The following is an 8,095-nucleotide window of genomic DNA, read 5'->3' as shown; positions in this document are numbered from 1 at the left end:
ATGGAGAGCTTTCCAAATAAATAGCTTAATTTTGTGAGGCAAGTTCAACTTCCATAGATCAATCCACGGCTTTTTCTATTGCATATAATTAGGGCAAAGCTCCAGAGGCGGATGGTAAAATAAATAGCCAATTTTGTAACCTGAAGCTGTATCATATTGCTTGGATTTGTTCAAATCCCATTGCAATTTGTCCCTACTCTGCTGAATTTTAACTGACAAAATCCTGTTTGCAACGTCTTGGGAAAATAGTTCTTGAATGCGATTCCGATTCCAATTTCTATCTTCAGTAATTAGATCTTTAACTCTTGGAAACAACACAGAAATAGCCTGTCTCCCCAAGAAGGTAAGACTCCAATTTCTGCCATTATAGCATTACTATTGCTAAAGTATTTACCTCTTAAGATTTTGGATAATAAGGAAGTAGGCTGTGTTACAAGCGCAAAACTGTTTGCCTAAAAGCGCCAAATTTTGGATTCTGAGATCTTTAAATCCAAGGCCTCCTTCTTTTCGTGGGCGGTCATAGTGTCCCAGCTAATCCAAGCCATCCTCCTTTCAGAATATTTTTGTCCCCACCAGAATTGAAAGTAGAGAGTGAATTTTCAAAATTAACCATCAGGCAACTTGAAGCAAGACAATGTATAATAGGAATAGCTTCTCTCCACTGCCTTAAGCAATTGTGTCTACCACCTGACGAAAGAAGATTGCGCTTCCACCCTTAGATTCTTTTACGAACCTTTTCTTGATCATACTAAAAGAAGGCCTTTTTTGATTTAGAGACTGTAGAAGGCAAACCAAGGTATTTATCTTGAGCCCCAATATGATTAATATTCATAGAGTTAGCCAGTAGTGTACGAGTATGGACAGAGTGTTGTGGCTAAAGAAACAGCAGATTTATTAAGATTTACCCTCTGGCCACTGATGCTTTCATAAGAATTCAATAAATGCAGGATATTTGAACATGCTTCAGGATTAGCCTTACAGAATAAAATGGATCATCAGCAAACAGGAGGTGGTTGACCTTGGGACATCGCCTATGTATCTGAAGACCCTGAATTAGTCTATTTGTTCTGCCTTGTGTAGCAAGAAGGAGAGACCTTCTACACAAAAAAGAAAAAGATAGGGGGATAGAGGATCTCCTTGTCGAATACCTCTATTTGGTTTGAAGAAACCATAAGGTTGTCCTTCCACAATAACAGAATAAGAAACAGTTGTCACTATTCTCGAATCCACATGATCCATCGAGTCAAAACCAAACTTCTCCAATATAAACCAAAGAAAGTGCCATTCCACCCTATCATATGCCTTACTCATATCTAATTTTAGCGCCATTTCATTTTCGAGACCCCTTTTTTTGTTCTTCAAGTAATGCATACACTCGTGAGCAATTAGGATATTATCAGAGATTAATCTGCCTTTAATAAAAGCACTCTGCGTAGGGCTAATTAGTCTATTCATCATACTCTGAAGCCTATGTACAAATACTTTGGAGATAATCTTGTAAAAGACTGAAGATAGGCTTATTGGTCTTACCTGAGTCATATCTTTAGCATCAGAAATCTTGAGAATAAGACAGATCTGAGTGTGGTTAAAACCCTTCAAGATTCTGCCCCCAGAAAAGAAGCTCTTAACTGCTCGAAACACATCACCACTAAGTATGTTCCAGAAGCTTTGAAAAAATTTTGCTGTCATACCATCATCTCCTGGAGCACTTTAAGGATGAATGCTAAATGTTGCGCGTTTCACTTCCTCCATAGTCACTGGTCTTTGAAGCCTACGGTTCATGTGAGCTGTAACCTTAGGTTCAAAATCAGTAAACAGAGGTTCAGGGTTCTCATGACAAGTGGAGGAAAAGATGTCCTTGAAATAAGATTCAGCCACAGAAGCAATACCAGCATTTGAAGTAGCCACTTCACCATCATTGCCAGTTAGTTGCCAAATTCTATTCCTTCGGGTTTGATTTCTAAATTTCTGATGGAAGAAAGTTGTATTATGATCACCAGATTTGAGCCATTTGACTCTAGACTTATCTTTCCAATAAGATTCCTCATTTTGCAATGCTTTTTCAAGTTTGTCCTCTATTTCTGAAATGATGTCGCCTCCATGAATTCCTGCTAAACGAAGTTTCTCTAATTCCGACTGTAATAAATCAATCTCCACCTTCGAATTAGATCTGTCTTCTTGCTGTCATTTGACAATCTTATGCCGACAACGCTTTATTTTTTGAGCTAGGATATACATGGCTGAACCATCAATCTGTTCATGCCAAACCTCTCTAACAATCTGGCATATTTTATCATTGGAACACCATCTTTCTTGGAATTTGAATCGGCGTTTAGATCTCTCAGTTCTCGGATTAGAGTCTAGGAGAAGAGGGGCATGATCCGAGCCTGATTCTGACAGTCTAAGAACCGTTGCATTGGGATAGAGTTGCTGCCAATCAACTCCTACCAGGAATCGGTCCAATCTTTCTTTTATCAACTCATCACCCCTCCGTCTATTTGACCAAGTGAATGGTCTTCCGACCATACCAATATCAATCAGGAAATTATCATCAATAAAACTATTAAAGGTTTCAATAGAAGAAGGAGATTTAGCACCCCCACCTTCTTTCTCCAATTGATTAGAAATGGCATTAAAATCCCCCATTAACACAACCTTACCATCGAACTGTTGGGTGACTGAAGTTAATTCAGCAAATTGAGCCATTCTATGTTGATCATTTGAACTGAGATAAATACCTAGAACACCATAGGGATCATTAGAACCAGCTGTCAGAACTGATGCCGCAATGAAAAATCTACCATGCTGTAAAATCTGAACAGTGCAACCATCCCTCCATGCCATTGCCAAACCCCCTGATAATCCATCCGGATCTACAATAAACCATTCCTTGAAACCACAAGATCTTAGTTTTCCTTCAACTTGTCGAGATTGATTTTTTGTTTCACAGATAAAACCAACCTCGGGGGAGTAGGATTTGCAAATCCCTTTAAGATTGTGGATTGTCAGGGGTCTCCCCAAACTCCGACAATTCCACAAGAGCAGTTTCATATTTCTTTGGGTGCCACTTGAAGGCTGGCACCCTCCACCGTCATAGCAAGTATATGAGGGTTCTGAGTCTCTGATTTGTTGCTCATGGTGTAGAGAAAATCAGAATTGGTATTCAATGATTCCAAAGAGACATAAGATATATGGAATGAGTGAATTAGAAAATGGAATGAATTAAAAGAGCAATGAATTGGGAGAGAAAACGAAAATTAGGGAGCTAAGTGAAAAAGAAATTAAGAAAAAAATAAAAAATAGAAGAAGATGGAAAAGAGTTTGACGAAGAAAAGACAAAGAAAGGTGTAATCATGGAGGCGGCGTAGTGAAACCCTAGCAGAGCGTCGGGCGCTAGATGAGGAGTACGTACTCCCACTAAATTGAATGTAGATTAGTTCAATATATATAAAACAAAATAATTATACAAAATATTCCTAAAACTTTACTTACACACGTAGTTATCAAATCCGGTCGATTGGTTAAACCAAAAATTCAGTCACTCGGTTATTAACTTGAATTGGATTATTATTTAAACTGATTAAATGATTAATTCGGTTAAACTTAGTCAAATTCAACAAAATTCGATCAAATTCGTTTAAAATTGATTTAAACCAATTTGGTCAAATTTAATTAAGTTAAAAAAAATATTATTTTTTATATAGAATTTTTTTAATTAAATATGTTACATAAATAAAATTAAATTAAATTATATTTATAAATTTAAAAAATATTATTTTTTAACTATAATATATTTTGTATTTCTATGATTATTATTTTTATTTTATTTTTTATAAATACTTAAAAATGTAATAAATATAAATTTATAAATACTTGAACACTGAACAGTATAATAAATATAAATTAATTGATGAGTTATTAAAATTTAAAAATAATAATTAATTAAATACAAAATAAAATTAAAAAGGTATTTATTATAAAAACAAAAAAATTAAATTAAATTTTATATAATTATTTAATTATGACCGCATAAATCGATTCAATTTATAATTTATCGATTAAACCAGTAATTTAATTATTCAATAATATGATTAATTTGATTATCGGTTTTAATAACTATGTTTACACATCTAGTATAATCCTAGCTACAAGGTGAGTAAACCAAAAGGAGTTGGAGTTTGATCCACCAAATTATAGTGTCATATATATTATGACATTATCAAGAGTAAAAGAAAACTATTTTTTGTCAATATGTGCTTAAGAAATTTCCAAAGAAACAATGATCGAAATATGATTCTAGGAAAAAAAATGTATCTGATAGCGAAGGTTGCAAGAACCGGACCGGTCAATAAACCGGTGAGGTCACTGGTTTAATGGTTTATTGGTTCGACCGGGGTTCACTGGTTCGATCGGGATTCAACCGGGGTTCAACCGATTTAATTAAATATTAAATAAAATTTAATAAACTTAATAAAATTCAATAATTTATAACTTAATAAAATTTAATAAAAGTAAGCCACATAGCCACAAATTCTATTATACCACAAAGCCAGCCAGCTAGGAAAACTTGAAAGGCAAAAGCACATGAATGATGAATCAAAGAAAAATATCCCCAACCATAAAAATTGTAAACTCTTGAACAAAACCAAATTATTTTGAAAGTTAATGCAAAAAAAATAAAAAATAAAAAATCTGTTGCGGCAGAATCTGAAAAATTTTGAATGAGCTGCATAATTTCAAATCGAAAAGCATCAGATAGGCAGATCCAAATCAAACACCAAAGGCAAGAAACAATAAGAACAAAATGGCAAAAAATAGAAGCAAACAATGGATGAATCATGAATTACCCCTGTACTCGTCACTGAAGCAAACAGAAGCAACAAAACCCTATTTCTAAACAGATTCATGAAGCAGCAAAAAGTACAAATATTCTCAAAGCCACAGAAATTTTGAGATACCATTCAGTACATTATTACAAAAATTGAAGCTAATAGATAACAATTTAACAACTATTGGCTATTGATTACAAACACACAGAGTAACAAGAAACAACTCTATAAATAAGCACACATAAACACACAGAGAAAAGAAGGATGAGAAATTCCCCAACTGCCTTCAACGCCCCAGCCTCAATTTGCTTGCAATGATCATCATTCAATCCCAAGTCACCAATAAACACATCATAATAGAAAGCCAAAAACAGAATGTTGTTGTTGTTGATCATTTTGTGACTGTTCCATCTAAATTCAGAATGCCAGCAACCCAGAATCCAGACCAATAGAGCAGAATCGACAAAATAGAGCAGAATCGACAAAATAAAAAAACTAAACAGAGCATACTTGAAAAGATTAAAAAAAAAATAAAAATTGAAGAACAGAGCAGAACATAATTTTCAATTTCAACATGCATCAATTTTATTCTCAAATCCAACATACAAGTATACAACAAATTCATTCCACATTTGATTAATCATATAAAAAAAATAAAAGAACAGAAGCCAGAAAAAAAATTAAAACAGTATACACTTAACAGACGCCAGAAACCCGATCTTACCTCAAGAGAAGAACGAAGAAAAGCCAGAAAATAACACAAGCACAAAGCCACGAACAGAAGCCACAAACCCAGAAGCCCTAAACCCAGAAATCCAGAAACCCAGAAGCGGAGAAACCCAGAAGCCAGAAACGGAGAAACCCAGAAACCCAGGTGCGCGAGCGTGGGCGACGGTGCGCGACGGTGTGCGGACGTCGGCGACGGTGCCCGAAGGTGGCCGAACGTCGGGTGTTCTTCACTTCCTCCTCTGATCCGTTGTATGCAGAAGCTGCTTCAATGTTGGAGAGTGGAGAATAGATTGGGAGTGGAGCTGATGGTTGGGAGTGGCGGTGGAGGGTTCTTCAATCTTCAGTTCTTCACTCTTCAGCCTTCACTTCTTCGAAGATTTTGGAGAAGGAGAATAGAGATTAGGGATTTTGGCTTTGGGTTTTCAATTTTGGGAGTGGCAGCCTCAGCAAGTCACGCGTTCTTCATCTCCTTTTTCTTCTTTTTTTTTTTTTAAAAGAAACGACGCCGTTTATTTTGTAGGGGAAAAAACCGGCACCTATAAAAACCGGCCCAGTTCGCCCGGTTCACCGGTTAACTACCGGTTCGGCCGGTTTTTTCGCCAATTTTTTGCAGTGCGGTTTTGTGCATGGACCGGACCGGCTAAGTGACCGGTTTTTGGTTAACCGGGTTGAACCGGCCGGTCCGGTCCGGTTTTCAGAACATTGCTGATAGCACTTCACCTGACTTATTATTATTATTATTTGATAATATAATAACTTATGTTAAAAAGTAGTCATAATTCATCGGATTAGACTAATTGAATTATTAATGATAGAGGGGACCGATTCCATATGTCTCTAATGTTTGAAGTTTTAAAACTCCTTTGTATTATTAATATTGTAATGTACGTTAGTGCAATATTTTAGATAATTTCGTTAATAAAACTTTTAACGTATATTGACAAAATTATTAATTAATTAATATATTTTTTTTGTAAAACTACCAATACATTAATTATAACTTTTAAAATATATTTTTAATAAAATAACAATTATAATTATTACAGAATTTTTTATTTTGATGACTTAGTGGTATTGAAAATTTAATATATTCTATTGGTATATAAATTATTAAAATTATTAAATTTGTTTATAAATTCTAATTAATTAATAATTTTTATTTTTATTTATTTTAATTATTTGTTTGATATTATAACTTATCTCATAAAATTTGAAATTTTTTAAATAATAATTTAATTATTTTAATTACCAAAATAAATAATTTGTAGCGTACTTACCAATTTACACTATATTTATTTATTTCGTTTACATACGTGTATTTTTTCAATTTTTATATGTCTTGTTTACATATAAAAAATTATCTCATTTATAGTATAAAACGATATATATGTATTTATAAATAATTAAATATAATTTTTAAAAATAATAAAAAATATTAATAATTTAAATTAGACCAAATTTTATAAAAATAGAATGTTTCAAATAATAAAAAAGATAAACGATTTTAAATAATAGAAAAGATAAACCGTTCATTTTAAATAATAGAAAATATGGACACGTTAACACGTCTACTGTAAAAGCACATAAGTGCAACGTTAACTGCCCATTGTTGACACAGTTATTAAGATAAAATTAGTTAGAATTTACACTAAAGCAATTCAGATAATATTTCAAATTTTTAAATGATAAAATTTTTAAATTTTTTATGTATTCTCTTGAATATTAATTTTTAAATTTAAATTATATATATTTCAAATTTTGTTTGTCACATGAGAGTGTATAAAAGTTTGAAATATAATTTAAATATAGGTGATTTATTTGATGACACGGTTAATGAAGATCACGACTCTATTGGCATAGAATATAAAATTTTTTCTATTTAAGTTGGTTGTACAAAATTTGTTACAAAGTTTAATCCAATTTAAATTATTAATATTTTTTATTTTTTTAAAAATTATATTTAATTATTTATAAATACATATATCTCGTTTATACTATAAACGAGATAATTTTTTATGTGTAAACAAGATATATAAAAATTGACAAAAATATACCTATGTAAACGAAATAAATAAACGTAGTGTAAATTGGTAAGTACGCTATAAATTATTTATTTTGATAATTAAAATAATTAAATTATTTATTTAAAAATTTCAAATTTTATGAGATAAATTATAATATCAAATAAATAATTAAAATAAATAAAAATAAAAATTATTAATTAATTAAAATTTATAAATGAATTTAATAATTTTAATAACTTATATACCAATAGAATATATTAAATTTTTAATAGTAAGTCATCAAAAAAATTTTCTATAATAATCATAATTGCTATTTTATTAAAAATATATTTTAAAAGTTATAATTAATGTATTGGTAGTTTTACAAAAAAAATATATTAATTAATAATTTTGTTAATATACATTAAAAACTTTATTAATTGAATTCTCTAGAATATTGCGCCAACGTATATTACAATGTTAATAATTTAAAGGAGTTTCAAAACTCCAAATCATAGGGAAGTATTGTAACAT

The sequence above is a fragment of the Arachis stenosperma genome, chromosome 9 (genome assembly GCF_014773155.1).
Source record: "Arachis stenosperma cultivar V10309 chromosome 9, arast.V10309.gnm1.PFL2, whole genome shotgun sequence".
NCBI classification, from domain to species: Eukaryota; Viridiplantae; Streptophyta; class Magnoliopsida; order Fabales; family Fabaceae; genus Arachis; species Arachis stenosperma.
The sequence above is the reverse complement of the archived record's forward strand: the minus strand, read 5'-3'. Positions refer to the sequence as shown.